We start from the raw sequence: 19951 nt of genomic DNA, 5'->3' as shown, positions 1-19951 counted from the left end.
TGTAGAGAATTAGGGTGCGACTTTTGGCATCTGATATGGCAATGCAAATTTCTCCAAAAATTTTGGGATGATATTAGGGGCGTAATGACCGATATCGGTATTCCTCGTGGGGAAATGGGACCTAGGGCTTTGTTATTGGGAGTGTGGTCTGGATCCGGACAGTCGGTAAACGAAAAGCAACTTGCAATTATCTTGGTATCAATCGCCAAAACCTGCATAGCGAGAACTTGGATGGCAGCCAGGGCACCCAATCGGATAGAATGGGTCAATATAGTCAATCTCACGTATGAACACGAGAAAGCGGTTTTTTGCACTAGGAATAGTATTGGGAAGTTTCACTTAATTTGGGAGAAATGGTACTACTCCTCTTATTTCAAAAAGAGCACTGCATAAAAATATATAGAATAAATGGTAGGTAAATACAAGATAAATTGTAAGTTAAGGGGGAAAAATTATATCACAAGTATAATAAAATACCAAAAGAATAAAAGCACGTGTGGCGTTTCACTAAAAATACATTAAGTATATTTATTTAATATTGGGCCATCGTGGATTGACAAATCAACCAGAAAAATGGGCGCCCAGGTATGACTAACCTGGAAGTAGAAACATAACATACGGACTGAGTTAGAGTCCGAAAACTATATTGAATTAGGGGTGAATGTGGGAAAGATTGAAACCCAAGAATAAAATATGTAAGAGGATGCTGTTAATACCCATACTAGCACAGTTGATTATAATGGATTGACAAACTAAGTCGATAAATAGGAAAATGGGTGCTTAGACATGATTTACCTGGAAGTAGAAATATAGGATATGAACTAAGATAGACCTTGTAACTATATCTATTATAGAGGTAAAGCTGGCAATGTTTGAAACCTAGATTAAAATATGGACCAGGCGGGAGATATGGGGGGCAGGGAGGAGTGGGGGGATGGGCAATCTACCAATGGTTACAACTTAAATGTTGTATGTGTTCTTGTTTAGTCCTGTTGTTACTTTACTGCCTTATCACTTGTTCATAATTATTTATATATATGTGAAACGTGTAAAGCTATATGTATGTCTGCAAAATTTTAAAAATCAAATAAAAAAGAATTTCGGATAAAAAAAAGGATAATATATCCTAATTCCTAAGGGGATTAGTGGGAGTCACAACAGAGGCTGACTGGTCATCGTATGCTTCGCTACGGGAGCTTCATCAGGTCCTGATGAAGCTCCCGTAGCGAAGCGTACGCTGACCAGCCTCTGTTGTGACTCCCACTATTCCCCTCCCCACATACCAATGTCATTTTGTTGTGAAATTGTCTTCACTGGGCCCGCTGAGTCAGAGACGCGGCGTGTGATGTCCACACCGCGAGTCTCCAGCTCATCTGACTGGCACAGGTCCTCCGGCACTTCCTCACACGCGCCCCGGCCTCTCCTGCCTATCAGCGGGGAACGGCCGCAACTCCTTGTCCGGACTCAGCTGTGGTGCGGCGCTCTGAATGTGGAGTGCAAGTTCACATCAGACGCCGTCCACACTGAGGGACATTGGCGATATATTGCGGCCAACCCGGGACTCGCCGCTGCTATTCATGCGGGTCATGTCATTTATGTTAGATTTGTGTAAAAAACTGTGGGGTACCAAATATTCATTTCCCCACCAGCGCAATATTGATTGCACATGCGGCATTGGATAACATTAGTCAGTTTACCACCATAGCTATTTAGCTTATATATACTTACCTGTATCAGTGGTTCTTACTATCCCTTTATTAAATAAACTCTAATAGGGAGATTGGTTGGGATCACACAGAGTTAGGATATATTATCATTTTTAAATCACATTTGTGTTTTGTGTATGTCAAATATGTCAGTTGTGTGTCCATACTTCGCTACTTTTTAGATACTTTCAATAAAAGTTACATTTTAATAAAAATTCTTTCTCCAGGTGCATCACACTGTGACTTTCTTTCTTTCTTGTGCTACAATGTCAATTTGTGTCCAGTGATAGCACACCCTCCCTTGTTTCCTATACATTATTAAAGGAATATTGCGTATGAGGGTCAATCCTGTTTAAATTTAACATTAATCCTCCTGTGCGACTGTTCTACCCCATCCCCAATTAAATCAATTATGACATGGTATCTGATTGTTTTGTGGGTTTTGTAGGGTGAATATCTGACTTATATTAAAGTAGAAGATATAGGCGGAGAAGAGATGTATGGGAGGGGTGATCTTCAGTGTAACGAAATCCCTACAGATATCAGCACAGGTGAGCGATACACATTTATTATAGAAACGAGTCACATATTCTCCTTCATATATTACTACAGCAATCAGTACAGACTAATAAGGCAAATGTATCTGCCCGGTAGGGAAGTGAGGAGCCATCAGCCCCTATTATACTCCTGCTCTCTCCTCACATCATGTCACTGTGTGTTACCAGCCCAGAGATCTCACCAGTCTCCTCCCCGCACTCTCTGGTTTATCTCATACATCAGGAGCCATCAGCCCCTATTATACTCCTGCTCTCCCCCTCACATCATGTCACTGTGTGTTACCAGCCAAGAGATCTGACCAGTCTCCTCCCCGCACTCTCTGGTGTATCTCCTACATCAGGAGCCATCAGCCCCTATTATACTCCTGCTCTCTCCTCACATCATGTCACTGTGTGTTACCAGCCCAGAGATCTCACCAGTCTCCTCCCCGCACTCTCTGGTTTATCTCATACATCAGGAGCCATCAGCCCCTATTATACTCCTGCTCTCCCCCTCACATCATGTCACTGTGTGTTACCAGCCAAGAGATCTGACCAGTCTCCTCCTCACACTCTCTGGTGTATCTCCTACATCAGGAGCCATCAGCCCCTATTATACTCCTGCTCTCTCCTCACATCATGTCACTGTGTGTTACCAGCCCAGAGATCTCACCAGTCTCCTCCCCGCACTCTCTGGTTTATCTCATACATCAGGAGCCATCAGCCCCTATTATACTCCTGCACTCCCCCTCACATCATGTCACTGTGTGTTACCAGCCCAGAGATCTGACCAGTCTCCTCCCCGCACTCTCTGGTGTATCTCCTACATCAGGAGCCATCAGCCCCTATTATACTCCTGCTCTCTCCTCACATCATGTCACTGTGTGTTACCAGCCCAGAGATCTCACCAGTCTCCTCCCCGCACTCTCTGGTTTATCTCATACATCAGGAGCCATCAGCCCCTATTATACTCCTGCTCTCCCCCTCACATCATGTCACTGTGTGTTACCAGCCAAGAGATCTGACCAGTCTCCTCCTCACACTCTCTGGTGTATCTCATACATCGGGAGCCATCAGCCCCTATTATACTCCTGCTCTCCCCCTCACATCATGTCACTGTGTGTTACCAGCCCAGAGATCTGACCAGTCTCCTCCCCGCACTCTCTGGTGTATCTCATACATCAGGAACCATCAGCCCCTATTATACTCCTGCTCTCCCCCTCACATCATGTCAGTGTGTTACCAGCCCAGAGATCTGACCAGTCTCCTCCCCGCACTCTCTGGTGTATCTCATACATCAGCAGCCATCAGCCCCTATTATACTCCTGCTCTCCCCCTCACATCATGTCACTGTGTGTTACCAGCCCAGAGATCTGACCAGTCTCCTCCCCACACTCTCTGGTGTATCTCATACATCAGCAGCCATCAGCCCCTATTATACTCCTGCTCTCCCCCTCACATCATGTCACTGTATGTTACCAGCCCAGAGATCTGACCAGTCTCCTCCCCGCACTCTCTGGTGTATCTCCTACATCAGGAGCCATCAGCCCCTATTATACTCCTGCTCTCTCCTCACATCATGTCACTGTGTGTTACCAGCCCAGAGATCTCACCAGTCTCCTCCCCGCACTCTCTGGTTTATCTCATACATCAGGAGCCATCAGCCCCTATTATACTCCTGCTCTCCCCCTCACATCATGTCACTGTGTGTTACCAGCCAAGAGATCTGACCAGTCTCCTCCTCACACTCTCTGGTGTATCTCCTACATCAGGAGCCATCAGCCCCTATTATACTCCTGCTCTCTCCTCACATCATGTCACTGTGTGTTACCAGCCCAGAGATCTCACCAGTCTCCTCCCCGCACTCTCTGGTTTATCTCATACATCAGGAGCCATCAGCCCCTATTATACTCCTGCTCTCCCCCTCACATCATGTCACTGTGTGTTACCAGCCCAGAGATCTGACCAGTCTCCTCCCCGCACTCTCTGGTGTATCTCCTACATCAGGAGCCATCAGCCCCTATTATACTCCTGCTCTCTCCTCACATCATGTCACTGTGTGTTACCAGCCCAGAGATCTCACCAGTCTCCTCCCCGCACTCTCTGGTTTATCTCATACATCAGGAGCCATCAGCCCCTATTATACTCCTGCTCTCCCCCTCACATCATGTCACTGTGTGTTACCAGCCAAGAGATCTGACCAGTCTCCTCCTCACACTCTCTGGTGTATCTCATACATCGGGAGCCATCAGCCCCTATTATACTCCTGCTCTCCCCCTCACATCATGTCACTGTGTGTTACCAGCCCAGAGATCTGACCAGTCTCCTCCCCGCACTCTCTGGTGTATCTCATACATCAGGAACCATCAGCCCCTATTATACTCCTGCTCTCCCCCTCACATCATGTCAGTGTGTTACCAGCCCAGAGATCTGACCAGTCTCCTCCCCGCACTCTCTGGTGTATCTCATACATCAGCAGCCATCAGCCCCTATTATACTCCTGCTCTCCCCCTCACATCATGTCACTGTGTGTTACCAGCCCAGAGATCTGACCAGTCTCCTCCCCACACTCTCTGGTGTATCTCATACATCAGCAGCCATCAGCCCCTATTATACTCCTGCTCTCCCCCTCACATCATGTCACTGTATGTTACCAGCCCAGAGATCTGACCAGTCTCCTCCCCGCACTCTCTGGTGTATCTCATACATCAGCAGCCATCAGCCCCTATTATACTCCTGCTCTCCCCCTCACATCATGTCACTGTATGTTACCAGCCCAGAGATCTGACCAGTCTCCTCCCCGCACTCTCTGGTGTATCTCATACATCAGCAGCCATCAGCCCCTATTATACTCCTGCTCTCCCCCTCACATCATGTCACTGTGTGTTACCAGCCAAGAGATCTGACCAGTCTCCTCCTCACACTCTCTGGTGTATCTCATACATCGGGAGCCATCAGCCCCTATTATACTCCTGCTCTCCCCTCACATCACGTCACTGTGTGTTACCAGCCCAGAGATCTGACCAGTCTCCTCCCCGCACTCTCTGGTGTATCTCCTACATCAGGAGCCATCAGCCCCTATTATACTCCTGCTCTCTCCTCACATCATGTCACTGTGTGTTACCAGCCCAGAGATCTCACCAGTCTCCTCCCCGCACTCTCTGGTTTATCTCATACATCAGGAGCCATCAGCCCCTATTATACTCCTGCTCTCCCCCTCACATCATGTCACTGTGTGTTACCAGCCAAGAGATCTGACCAGTCTCCTCCTCACACTCTCTGGTGTATCTCATACATCGGGAGCCATCAGCCCCTATTATACTCCTGCTCTCCCCCTCACATCATGTCACTGTGTGTTACCAGCCCAGAGATCTGACCAGTCTCCTCCCCGCACTCTCTGGTGTATCTCATACATCAGGAGCCATCAGCCCCTATTATACTCCTGCTCTCCCCCTCACATCATGTCACTGTGTGTTACCAGCCCAGAGATCTGACCAGTCTCCTCCCCGCACTCTCTGGTGTATCTCATACATCAGGAGATATCAGCCCCTATTATACTCCTGCTCTCCCCCTCACATCATGTCACTGTGTGTTACCAGCCCAGAGATCTGACCAGTCTCCTCCCCGCACTCTCTGGTGTATCTCATACATCAGGAACCATCAGCCCCTATTATACTCCTGCTCTCCCCCTCACATCATGTCACTGTGTGTTACCAGCCCAGAGATCTGACCAGTCTCCTCCCCGCACTCTCTGGTGTATCTCATACATCAGCAGCCATCAGCCCCTATTATACTCCTGCTCTCCCCCTCACATCATGTCACTGTGTGTTACCAGCCCAGAGATCTGACCAGTCTCCTCCCCACACTCTCTGGTGTATCTCATACATCAGCAGCCATCAGCCCCTATTATACTCCTGCTCTCCCCCTCACATCATGTCACTGTATGTTACCAGCCCAGAGATCTGACCAGTCTCCTCCCCGCACTCTCTGGTGTATCTCATACATCAGCAGCCATCAGCCCCTATTATACTCCTGCTCTCCCCCTCACATCATGTCACTGTATGTTACCAGCCCAGAGATCTGACCAGTCTCCTCCCCGCACTCTCTGGTGTATCTCATACATCAGCAGCCATCAGCCCCTATTATACTCCTGCTCTCCCCCTCACATCCTGTCACTGTGTGTTACCAGCCCAGAGATCTGACCCGTCTCCTCCCCGCACTCTCTGGTGTATCTCATACATCAGCAGCCATCAGCCCCTATTATACTCCTGCTCTCCCCCTCACATCCTGTCACTGTGTGTTACCAGCCCAGAGATCTGACCAGTCTCCTCCCCGCACTCTCTGGTGTATCTCATACATCAGGAGCCATCAGCCCCTATTATACTCCTGCTCTCCCCCTCACATCATGTCACTGTGTGTTACCAGCCCAGAGATCTTACCAGTCTCCTCCCCGCACTCTCTGGTGTATATCATACATCAGGAGCCATCAGCCCCTATTATACTACTGCTCTCCCCCTCACATCATGTCACTGTGTGTTACCAGCCCAGAGATCTGACCAGTCTCCTCCCCGCACTCTCTGGTGTATCTCATACATCAGGAGCCATCAGCCCCTATTATACTCCTGCTCTCCCCCTCACATCATGTCACTGTGTGTTACCAGACCAGAGATCTGACCAGTCTCCTCCCCGCACTCTCTGGTGTATCTCATCGATCGGGAGCCATCAGCCCCTATTATACTTCTGCTCTCCCCCTCACATCATGTCACTGTGTGTTACCAGCCCAGAGATCTTACCAGTCTCCTCCCCGCACTCTCTGGTGTATCTCATACATCAGGAGCCATCAGCCCCTATTATACTCCTGCTCTCCCCCTCACATCATGTCACTGTGTGTTACCAGCCCAGAGTTCTGACCAGTCTCCTCCCCGCACTCTCTGGTGTATCTCATCGATCGGGAGCCATCAGCCCCTATTATACTCCTGCTCTCCCCCTCACATCATGTCACTGTGTGTTACCAGACCAGAGATCTGACCAGTCTCCTCCCCGCACTCTCTGGTGTATCTCATCGATCGGGAGCCATCAGCCCCTATTATACTCCTGCTCTCCCCCTCACATCATGTCACTGTGTGTTACCAGCCCAGAGATCTTACCAGTCTCCTCCCCGCACTCTGGTGTATCTCATCGATCGGGAGCCATCAGCCCCTATTATACTCCTGCTCTCCCCCTCACATCATGTCACTGTGTGTTACCAGACCAGAGATCTGACCAGTCTCCTCCCCGCACTCTCTGGTGTATCTCATACATCAGGAGCCATCAGCCCCTATTATACTCCTGCTCTCCCCCTCACATCATGTCACTGTGTGTTACCAGCCAAGAGATCTGACCAGTCTCCTCCTCACACTCTCTGGTGTATCTCATACATCGGGAGCCATCAGCCCCTATTATACTCCTGCTCTCCCCTCACATCACGTCACTGTGTGTTACCAGCCCAGAGATCTGACCAGTCTCCTCCCCGCACTCTCTGGTGTATCTCCTACATCAGGAGCCATCAGCCCCTATTATACTCCTGCTCTCTCCTCACATCATGTCACTGTGTGTTACCAGCCCAGAGATCTCACCAGTCTCCTCCCCGCACTCTCTGGTTTATCTCATACATCAGGAGCCATCAGCCCCTATTATACTCCTGCTCTTCCTCACATCATGTCACTGTGTGTTACCAGCCCAGAGATCTGACCAGTCTCCTCCCCGCACTCTCTGGTGTATCTCATACATCAGGAGCCATCAGCCCCTATTATACTCCTGCTCTCCCCCTCACATCATGTCACTGTGTTACTAGCCCAGAGATCTGACCAGTCTCCTCCCCGCACTCTCTGGTGTATCTCATACATCAGGAGTCATCAGCCCCTATTATACTCCTGCTCTCCCCCTCACAACATGTTACTGTGTTACCAGCCCAGAGATCTGACCAGTCTACTCCCTGCACTCTCTGGTGTATCTCATACATCAGGAGCCATCGGCCCCTATTATACTCCTGCTCTCCCCCTCACATCATGTCACTGTGTGTTACCAGCCCAGAGATCTGACCAGTCTCCTCCCCGCACTCTATGGTGTATCTCATACATCAGCAGCCATCAGCCCCTATTATACTCCTGCTCTCCCCCTTACATCATGTCACTGTGTGTTACCAGCCCAGAGATCTGACCAGTCTCCTCCCCGCACTCTCTGGTGTATCTCATACATCAGGAGCCATCAGCCCCTATTATACTCCTGCTCTCCCCCTCACATCATGTCACTGTGTGTTACCAGCCCAGAGATCTGACCAGTCTCCTCCCCGCACTCTCTGGTGTATCTCATACATCAGGAGCCATCAGCCCCTATTATACTCCTGCTCTCCCCCTCACATCATGTCACTGTGTTACCAGCCCAGAGATCTGACCAGTCTCCTCCCCACACTCTCTGGTGTATCTCATACATCAGGAGTCATCAGCCCCTATTATACTCCTGCTCTCCCCCTCACAACATGTTACTGTGTTACCAGCCCAGAGATCTGACCAGTCTACTCCCTGCACTCTCTGGTGTATCTCATACATCAGGAGCCATCGGCCCCTATTATACTCCTGCTCTCCCCCTCACATCATGTCACTGTGTGTTACCAGCCCAGAGATCTGACCAGTCTCCTCCCCGCACTCTCTGGTGTATCTCATACATCAGGAGCCATCAGACCCTATTATACTCCTGCTCTCCCCCTCACATCATGTCACTGTGTGTTACCAGCCCAGAGATCTGACCAGTCTTCTCCCCGCACTCTCTGGTGTATCTCATACATCAGGTGCTATCAGCCCCTATTATACTCCTGCCCTCCCCCTCACATCATGTCACTGTGTGTTACCAGACCAGAGATCTGACCAGTCTCCTCCCCGCACTCTCTGGTGTATCTCATACATCAGGAGCCATCAGCCCCTATTATACTCCTGCTCTCCCCCTCACATCATGTCACTCTGTGTTACCAGCCCAGAGATCTGACCAGTCTCCTCCCCGCACTCTCTGGTGCATCTCATACATCAGGAGCCATCAGCCCCTATTATACCCCTCCTCTCCCCCCTCACATCATGTCACTGTGTGTTACCAGCCCAGAGATCTGACCAGTCTCCTCCCCGCACTCTCTGGTGTATCTCATACATCAGGAGCCATCAGCCCCTATTATACTCCTGCTCTCCTCTCACATCATGTCACTGTGTGTTACCAGCCCAGAGATCTGACCAGTCTCCTCCCCGCACTCTCTGGTGTATCTCATACATCAGGAGCCATCAGCCCCTATTATACTCCTGCTCTCCCCCTCACATCATGTCACTGTGTGTTACCAGCCCAGAGATCTGACCAGTCTCCTCCCCGCACTCTCTGGTGTATCTCATACATCAGGAGCCATCAGACCCTATTATACTCCTGCTCTCCCCCTCACATCATGTCACTGTGTGTTACCAGCCCAGAGATCTGACCAGTCTTCTCCCCGCACTCTCTGGTGTATCTCATACATCAGGTGCTATCAGCCCCTATTATACTCCTGCTCTCCCCCTCACATCATGTCACTGTGTGTTACCAGCCCAGAGATCTGACCAGTCTCCTCCCCGCACTCTCTGGTGTATCTCATACATCAGCAGCCATCAGCCCCTATTATACTCCTGCTCTCCCCCTCACATCATGTCACTGTGTGTTACCAGCCCAGAGATCTGACCAGTCTCCTCCCCGCACTCTCTGGTGTATCTCATACATCAGGAGCCATCAGCCCCTATTATACTCCTGCTCTCCCCCTCACATCATGTCACTGTGTGTTACCAGCCTGACCAGTCTCCTCCCCGCACACTCTGGTGTATCTCATACATCAGGTGCCATCAGACCCTATTATACTCCTGCTCTCCCCCTCACATCATGTCACTGTGTGTTACCAGCCCAGAGATCTGACCAGTCTCCTCCCCGCACTCTCTGGTGTATCTCATACATCAGGTGCCATCAGCCCCTATTATACTCCTGCTCTCCCCCTCACATCATGTCACTGTGTGTTACCAGCCCAGAGATCTGACCAGTCTCCTCCCCGCACTCTCTGGTGCATCTCATACATCAGGAGCCATCAGCCCCTATTATACTCCTGCTCTCCCCCTCACATCATGTCACTGTGTGTTACCAGCACAGAGATCTGACCAGTCTGCTCCCCGCACTCTCTGGTGTATCTCATACATCAGGAGCCATCAGCCCCTATTATACTCCTGCTCTCCTCCTCACATCATGTCACTGTGTGTTACCAGACCAGAGATCTGACCAGTCTCCTCCCCGCACTCTCTGGTGTATCTCATACATCAGGAGCCATCAGCCCCTATTATACTCCTGCTCTCCCCCTCACATCATGTCACTGTGTGTTACCAGCCCAGAGTTCTGACCAGTCTCCTCCCCGCACTCTCTGGTGTATCTCATCGATCGGGAGCCATCAGCCCCTATTATACTCCTGCTCTCCCCCTCACATCATGTCACTGTGTGTTACCAGACCAGAGATCTGACCAGTCTCCTCCCCGCACTCTCTGGTGTATCTCATCGATCGGGAGCCATCAGCCCCTATTATACTCCTGCTCTCCCCCTCACATCATGTCACTGTGTGTTACCAGCCCAGAGATCTTACCAGTCTCCTCCCCGCACTCTGGTGTATCTCATCGATCGGGAGCCATCAGCCCCTATTATACTCCTGCTCTCCCCCTCACATCATGTCACTGTGTGTTACCAGACCAGAGATCTGACCAGTCTCCTCCCCGCACTCTCTGGTGTATCTCATACATCGGGAGCCATCAGCCCCTATTATACTCCTGCTCTCCCCCTCACATCATGTCACTGTGTGTTACCAGCCAAGAGATCTGACCAGTCTCCTCCTCACACTCTCTGGTGTATCTCATACATCGGGAGCCATCAGCCCCTATTATACTCCTGCTCTCCCCTCACATCACGTCACTGTGTGTTACCAGCCCAGAGATCTGACCAGTCTCCTCCCCGCACTCTCTGGTGTATCTCCTACATCAGGAGCCATCAGCCCCTATTATACTCCTGCTCTCTCCTCACATCATGTCACTGTGTGTTACCAGCCCAGAGATCTCACCAGTCTCCTCCCCGCACTCTCTGGTTTATCTCATACATCAGGAGCCATCAGCCCCTATTATACTCCTGCTCTCCCTCACATCATGTCACTGTGTGTTACCAGCCCAGAGATCTGACCAGTCTCCTCCCCGCACTCTCTGGTGTATCTCATACATCAGGAGCCATCAGCCCCTATTATACTCCTGCTCTCCCCCTCACATCATGTCACTGTGTTACTAGCCCAGAGATCTGACCAGTCTCCTCCCCGCACTCTCTGGTGTATCTCATACATCAGGAGTCATCAGCCCCTATTATACTCCTGCTCTCCCCCTCACAACATGTTACTGTGTTACCAGCCCAGAGATCTGACCAGTCTACTCCCTGCACTCTCTGGTGTATCTCATACATCAGGAGCCATCGGCCCCTATTATACTCCTGCTCTCCCCCTCACATCATGTCACTGTGTGTTACCAGCCCAGAGATCTGACCAGTCTCCTCCCCGCACTCTATGGTGTATCTCATACATCAGCAGCCATCAGCCCCTATTATACTCCTGCTCTCCCCCTTACATCATGTCACTGTGTGTTACCAGCCCAGAGATCTGACCAGTCTCCTCCCCGCACTCTCTGGTGTATCTCATACATCAGGAGCCATCAGCCCCTATTATACTCCTGCTCTCCCCCTCACATCATGTCACTGTGTGTTACCAGCCCAGAGATCTGACCAGTCTCCTCCCCGCACTCTCTGGTGTATCTCATACATCAGGAGCCATCAGCCCCTATTATACTCCTGCTCTCCCCCTCACATCATGTCACTGTGTTACCAGCCCAGAGATCTGACCAGTCTCCTCCCCACACTCTCTGGTGTATCTCATACATCAGGAGTCATCAGCCCCTATTATACTCCTGCTCTCCCCCTCACAACATGTTACTGTGTTACCAGCCCAGAGATCTGACCAGTCTACTCCCTGCACTCTCTGGTGTATCTCATACATCAGGAGCCATCGGCCCCTATTATACTCCTGCTCTCCCCCTCACATCATGTCACTGTGTGTTACCAGCCCAGAGATCTGACCAGTCTCCTCCCCGCACTCTCTGGTGTATCTCATACATCAGGAGCCATCAGACCCTATTATACTCCTGCTCTCCCCCTCACATCATGTCACTGTGTGTTACCAGCCCAGAGATCTGACCAGTCTTCTCCCCGCACTCTCTGGTGTATCTCATACATCAGGTGCTATCAGCCCCTATTATACTCCTGCCCTCCCCCTCACATCATGTCACTGTGTGTTACCAGACCAGAGATCTGACCAGTCTCCTCCCCGCACTCTCTGGTGTATCTCATACATCAGGAGCCATCAGCCCCTATTATACTCCTGCTCTCCCCCTCACATCATGTCACTCTGTGTTACCAGCCCAGAGATCTGACCAGTCTCCTCCCCGCACTCTCTGGTGCATCTCATACATCAGGAGCCATCAGCCCCTATTATACCCCTCCTCTCCCCCCTCACATCATGTCACTGTGTGTTACCAGCCCAGAGATCTGACCAGTCTCCTCCCCGCACTCTCTGGTGTATCTCATACATCAGGAGCCATCAGCCCCTATTATACTCCTGCTCTCCTCTCACATCATGTCACTGTGTGTTACCAGCCCAGAGATCTGACCAGTCTCCTCCCCGCACTCTCTGGTGTATCTCATACATCAGGAGCCATCAGCCCCTATTATACTCCTGCTCTCCCCCTCACATCATGTCACTGTGTGTTACCAGCCCAGAGATCTGACCAGTCTCCTCCCCGCACTCTCTGGTGTATCTCATACATCAGGAGCCATCAGACCCTATTATACTCCTGCTCTCCCCCTCACATCATGTCACTGTGTGTTACCAGCCCAGAGATCTGACCAGTCTTCTCCCCGCACTCTCTGGTGTATCTCATACATCAGGTGCTATCAGCCCCTATTATACTCCTGCTCTCCCCCTCACATCATGTCACTGTGTGTTACCAGCCCAGAGATCTGACCAGTCTCCTCCCCGCACTCTCTGGTGTATCTCATACATCAGCAGCCATCAGCCCCTATTATACTCCTGCTCTCCCCCTCACATCATGTCACTGTGTGTTACCAGCCCAGAGATCTGACCAGTCTCCTCCCCGCACTCTCTGGTGTATCTCATACATCAGGAGCCATCAGCCCCTATTATACTCCTGCTCTCCCCCTCACATCATGTCACTGTGTGTTACCAGCCTGACCAGTCTCCTCCCCGCACACTCTGGTGTATCTCATACATCAGGTGCCATCAGACCCTATTATACTCCTGCTCTCCCCCTCACATCATGTCACTGTGTGTTACCAGCCCAGAGATCTGACCAGTCTCCTCCCCGCACTCTCTGGTGTATCTCATACATCAGGTGCCATCAGCCCCTATTATACTCCTGCTCTCCCCCTCACATCATGTCACTGTGTGTTACCAGCCCAGAGATCTGACCAGTCTCCTCCCCGCACTCTCTGGTGCATCTCATACATCAGGAGCCATCAGCCCCTATTATACTCCTGCTCTCCCCCTCACATCATGTCACTGTGTGTTACCAGCACAGAGATCTGACCAGTCTGCTCCCCGCACTCTCTGGTGTATCTCATACATCAGGAGCCATCAGCCCCTATTATACTCCTGCTCTCCTCCTCACATCATGTCACTGTGTGTTACCAGACCAGAGATCTGACCAGTCTCCTCCCCGCACTCTCTGGTGTATCTCATACATCAGGAGCCATCAGACCCTATTATACTCCTGCTCTCCCCCTCACATCATGTCACTGTGTGTTACCAGCCCAGAGATCTGACCAGTCTCCTCCCCGCACTCTCTGGTGCATCTCATACATCAGGAGCCATCAGCCCCTATTATACCCCTCCTCTCCCCCCTCACATCATGTCACTGTGTGTTACCAGCCCAGAGATCTGACCAGTCTCCTCCCCGCACTCTCTGGTGTATCTCATACATCAGCAGCCATCAGCCCCTATTATAGAATCAACATCAATATAGTGAATTAACATAAGTTCTGTATGATGAAATTTGCATATGATATTACCCATGATCCTCCCTGCTCACTAGTATGTGACACTAACCATTGCTTTACTATGGGAATTATACCTGAATGTTTGTGTATATGTCTATATAGTGCAGGTAAATGATACTAAGACCACGTGCACCCCATACACACAATCCGTCTGTGTATCTACTTGTCCTGGTGCCTGCTCCTATGATTGTATGATCCTGTTTCCGTCCAGTAGCCTCCATTCCTCTCAAAGCTGGTCGGTGTGAATGGGGCTTCCCATTCTATTCAGCTGGTTGGACAATTCGGGTTATTCTGGTTCACTTGCAAAGGCACATTCACTCTTTAATGGAGAAAACCATGTGCACTGCAGGTGGGGCAGATGTAACTTGTGCAGAGAGAGTTAGATTTGGGTGGGGTTTGTACTTCAAAATGATATCTATATTGCAGTGTAAAAATAAAGCAGACAGTATTTACCCTGCACAGAAACAATAAAACACCCAAATCTAACTCTCTGCACATGTTACATCTTCCCCACCTGCAGCGCATGTGGTTTTGTCCATCAGAGAGGGATTGTGCCTTTGCGAGTGAACCAGAATAATCCCCAAAGTGTAAAGGATAAAGAATGGTTCCTCTGGCACAATGGGACCAAAATATTGTCTGCGTTTAGTCAGTATTCACTGAAGTGTCAAAAGTCGTTGGATGGGAGGCAATGGTGATAGTTGTCACCAGAAAGCAGTGACACCTTGGAAATGCCCACCCTTGTTTAGGTTGTAGTTTGATATGACAAGGCAGTGTTCGTTATTGGCGTTCCAGCTGTGATCTTATAGTGGGTGTGTGGCTGATGGGACATTCCATTTACGGAGTTGTCTGGTCCTTCAGCAGACAACCTCATAGAAGGCCGGAGGTACTAGATTCACAGAAAGCAGGTCAGGGCAGCGTTCTTCAGCTTCTATGGGAAACAGCGACCTACCTGGGCTCAGGAAAACCTGGTCTGATCACAGTTCCAGTTGTCTTGGGCTGATGGTTAGGTTCGGGTATGGCACAGAGCCCATTTGGCCATGGACAACAGTTGTCAACATGGCACTGCAGTGTCCGATGATCTGCATGGACACGTTGTTGTTGTTGGTAACTGCTACGTTGTCCGGTTTGGTGATCCCTGGACTTCATGTAGACCAACAACCAACAGAATATTTCAGCAGGATAATGCACTGTCATCAGTCCCAAGTTGGTCAATTTTGGAGACACATTCTGGAGAGGACCATCCGATGGTGTGGCCACCACAATCGTCCAACATGAAGCCAATCGAGCATTTATTGAACACAGTGGTGATGTCCATTTGCACCCAAATATAGACATCAAGGAGCTGTGGGAATCTATCCAGACAGCAGGGGCCAACATGTCTCCAGAGGTCTTCCAGCCGCTTGTAGAAGGGATGCCATGTTGAGTTATTCCACTTTGTAGGGCTGGAGAAGTTCCTACAAGATACAGGGAACCTATCTTATGACTTTTGGCACTTCAGTATATATATATCCAAGGCAGGAACCTCTCCCGTCCCATAAACCTAGTCAATTGTGGTCCCTGCTGGATATAAACTTGGGAAATCTGTGTGACCCGTAGCGGTCCTCATCATGTACAGATATGTGGACATCAATGACGACGGTGGCTTTCATAAATATCAGATTCACAAGTGGTCTATGTCCAGGGTGTATGTCTGAGAAATGTTCCTCACCAAAGTCCACATTTTGTGCTGTCTTATTTGGCAATGCAATCTGCTTGTCTCCGTTTCTAGGTCTTCTCAATCTTCTTGTCTCCGTGGCTGGGTCTTCTCAATCTGCTTGTCCTGGTGGCTGGGTCTTCTCAATCTGCTTGTCCTGGTGGCTGGGTCTTCTCAATCTGCTTGTCCTGGTGGCTGGGTCCTCTCAATCTGCTTGTCTCAGTGGCTGGGTCTTCTCAATCTGCTTGTCTCCGTGGCTGGGTCTTCTCAATCTACTTGTCTCCGTGGCTGAGTCTTCTCAATATTCTTGTCTCTGTGGCTGGGTCTTCGCAATCAGCTTGTCTCCGTGGCTGGGTCTTCGCACTCTGCTTGTCTCCGTGGCTGAGTCTTCTCAATCTGCTTGTCTCAGTGGCTGGGTCTTCTCAATCTGCTTGTCCTGGTGGCTGGGTCTTCTCAATCTGCTTGTCCTGGTGGCTGGGTCTTCTCAATTTGCTTGTCCTGGTGGCTGGGTCCTCTCAATCTGCTTGTCTCAGTGGCTGGGTCTTCTCAATCTGCTTGTCTCCGTGGCTGGGTCTTCTCAATCTTCTTGTCCCGGTGGCTGGGTCTTCTCAATCTGCTTGTCCTGGTGGCTGGGTCCTCTCAATCTGCTTGTCTCGGTGGCTGGGTCCTCTCAATCAGCTTGTCCTGGTGGCTGGGTCTTCTCAATCTGCTTGTCCTGGTGGCTGGGTCCTCTCAATCTGCTTGTCTCAGTGGCTGGGTCCTCTCAATCTGCTTGTCTCCGTGGCTGGGTCTTCGCAATCTGCTTGTCTCCGTGGCTGGGTCCTCTCAATCTGCTTGTCCTGGTGGCTGGGTCCTCTCAATCTGCTTGTCTCAGTGGCTGGGTCCTCTTAATCTGCTTGTCTCCGTGGCTGGGTCTTCTTAATCTGCTTGTCCTGGTGGCTGGGTCCTCTCAATCTGCTTGTCTCCGTGGCTGGGTCTTCTCAATCTGCTTGTCTCCGTGGCTGGGTCTTTTCAATCTGCTTGTTCCGGTGGCTGGGTCTTTTCAATCTGCTTGTCTCCGTGGCTGGGTCTTCTCAATCTGCTTGTCTCCGTGGCTGGGTCTTCTCAATCTGCTTGTCCTAGTGGCTGGGTCTTCTCAAGCTGCTTGTCTCAGTGGCTGGGTCTTCGCAATCTGCTTGTCTCCGTGGCTGGGTCTTCGCAATCTGCTTGTCTCCGTGGCTGGGTCTTCGCAATCTGCTTGTCTCCGTGGCTGGGTCTTCGCAATCTGCTTGTCCCGGTGGCTGGGTCTTCTCAATCTGCTTGTCTCAGTGGCTGGGTCTTCTCAATCTGCTTGTCTCCGTGGCTGGGTCTTCTCAATATTCTTGTCTCTGTGGCTGGGTCTTCGCAATCAGCTGGTCTCCGTGGCTGGGTCTTCGCACTCTGCTTGTCTCCGTGGCTGAGTCTTCTCAATCTGCTTGTCTCAGTGGCTGGGTCTTCCCAATCTGCTTGTCTCCGTGGCTGGGTCTTCTCAATATTTTTGTCACCGTGGCTGGGTCTTCGCAATCAGCTTGTCTCCGTGGCTGGGTCTTCGCAATCAGCTTGTATCCGTGGCTGGGTCTTCGCAATTTGGTTGTCTCCGTGGCTGGGTCCTCTCAATCTGCTTGTCTCCCTTGCTGGGTCCTCTCAATCTGCTTGTCTCCCTGGCTGGGTCCTCTCAATCTGCTTGTCTCCCTGGCTGGGTCCTCTCAATCTGCTTGTCTCCCTGGCTGGGTCTTCTCAATATTCCGTCTCCGTGGCTGAGTCTTCTCATTATTCTTGTCTCCGTGGCTGAGTCTTTTCAATCTGCTTGTCCCCGTGGCTGGGTCTTCGCAATCTGCTTGTCTCCGTGGCTGGGTCTTCTCAATCTGCTTTTCTCCGTGGCTGGGTCTTCTCAATCTGCTTGTCTCCATGGCTGAGTCCTCTCAATCTGCTTGTCTCAATGGCTGGGTCCTCTCAATCTGCTTGTCTCCCTGGCTGGGTCTTCTCAATATGCTTGTCTCCGTGGCTGGGTCTTTTCAATCTGCTTGTCCCCGTGGCTGGGTCTTTTCAATCTGCTTGTCCCCGTGGCTGGGTCTTTTCAATCTGCTTGTCCCCGTGGCTGGGTCTTTGCAATCTGCTTGTCCCCGTGGCTGGGTCTTCGCAATCTGCTTGTCTCCGTGGCTGGGTCTTCTCAATCTGCTTGTCTCCGTGGCTGGGTCTTCTCAATCTGCTTGTCTCTGTGGCTGGGTCTTCTCAATATTCCGTCTCCTTGGCTGAGTCTTCTCATTATTCTTGTCTCCGTGGCTGAGTCTTTTCAATCTGCTTGTCCCCGTGGCTGGGTCTTTGCAATCTGCTTGTCTCCGTGGCTGGGTCTTCTCAATCTGCTTGTCTCCGTGGCTGGGTCTTCGCAATCTGCTTGTCTCCGTGGCTGGGTCTTCTCAATCTGCTTGTCTCCGTGGCTGGGTCTTCTCAATCTGCTTGTCTCCGTGGCTGAGTCTTCTCAATCTGCTTGTCTCCGTGGCTGGGTCTTCGCAATCTGCTTGTCTCCGTGGCTGGGTCTTCGCAATCTGCTTGTCTCCGTGGCTGGGTCCACTCAATCTGCTTGTCTCCGTGGCTGGGTCTTCTCAATCTGCTTGTCTCCGTGGCTGAGTCTTCTCAATCTGCTTGTCTCCGTAGCTGAGTCTTCTCAATCTGCTTGTCTCCGTGGCTGGGTCTTCGCAATCTGCTTGTCTCCGTGGCTGGGTCTTCGCAATCTGCTTGTCTCCGTGGCTGTGTCTTCGCAATCTGCTTGTCTCCGTGGCTGGGTCCACTCAATCTGCTTGTCTCCGTGGCTGGGTCTTCTCAATCTTCTTGTCTCCGTGGCTTGGTCTTCTCAATCTGCTTGTCTCTGTGGCTGGGTCCACTCAATCTGCTTGTCTCTGTGGCTGGGTCCACTCAATCTGCTTGTCTCCGTGGCTGGGTCTTCTCAATCTTCTTGTCTCCGTGGCTTGGTCTTCTCAATCTGCTTGTCTCCGTGGCTGGTTCCTCTCAATCTTCTTGTCTCCGTGGCTTGGTCTTCTCAATCTGCTTGTCTCTGTGGCTGGGTCCACTCAATCTGCTTGTCTCTGTGGCTGGGTCCACTCAATCTGCTTGTCTCCGTGGCTGGGTCTTCTCAATCTGCTTGTCTCTGTGGCTGGGTCCACTCAATCTGCTTGTCTCCGTGGCTGGGTCTTCTCAATCTGCTTGTCTCCGTGGCTGGGTCTTCTCAATCTTCTTGTCTCCGTGGCTGGTTCCTCTCAATCTGCTTGTCTCTGTGGCTGGGTCTTCTCAATCTGCTTGTCTCCGTGGCTGGGTCCACTCAATCTGCTTGTCTCCGTGGCTGGGTCTTCTCAATCTTCTTGTCTCCGTGGCTTGGTCTTCTCAATCTGCTTGTCTCTGTGGCTGGGTCCACTCAATCTGCTTGTCTCCGTGGCTGGGTCTTCTCAATCTGCTTGTCTCCGTGGCTGGGTCTTCTCAATCTGCTTGTCTCCGTGGCTGGTTCCTCTCAATCTGCTTGTCTCTGTGGCTGGGTCTTCTCAATCTGCTTGTCCCCGTGGCTGGGTCTTCTCAATCGTTTTAGGAATGAGGTTATGTTATATTTTAAAGGCGTTGTCCAGCTAAAGTTATTTGTACTTTTCGAACTGTAATTGTTCAGAGATTGGTTAGTTAAATCAAATATCGGAAGGTCTAATAATTGTATGAATATGTCTTCGTCAATGTTACAAAAAGCTAATGACCATACATTTATTGCAGATGGATGCATGGACAGAAACACCTTGGATGGACATCTTGACTTTTTGGCTCCATGTTTTAAAATGGAA

At 50.6% G+C, this 19951-nt stretch overlaps 1 protein-coding gene across 1 annotated transcript in view; it reads left to right on the top strand.

The window, feature by feature from the left end:
- Positions 1 to 19951, top strand: part of LOC146009853 (uncharacterized) — a 145303-nt gene that overhangs the window by 121751 nt on the left and 3601 nt on the right. The window lies entirely within an intron of this gene.

This window comes from Crinia signifera, chromosome 6 (genome assembly GCF_055691185.1).
Source record: "Crinia signifera chromosome 6, ASM5569118v1, whole genome shotgun sequence".
NCBI lineage: Eukaryota > Metazoa > Chordata > Amphibia > Anura > Myobatrachidae > Crinia > Crinia signifera.
The sequence above is the reverse complement of the archived record's forward strand: the minus strand, read 5'-3'. Positions and strand labels throughout refer to the sequence as shown.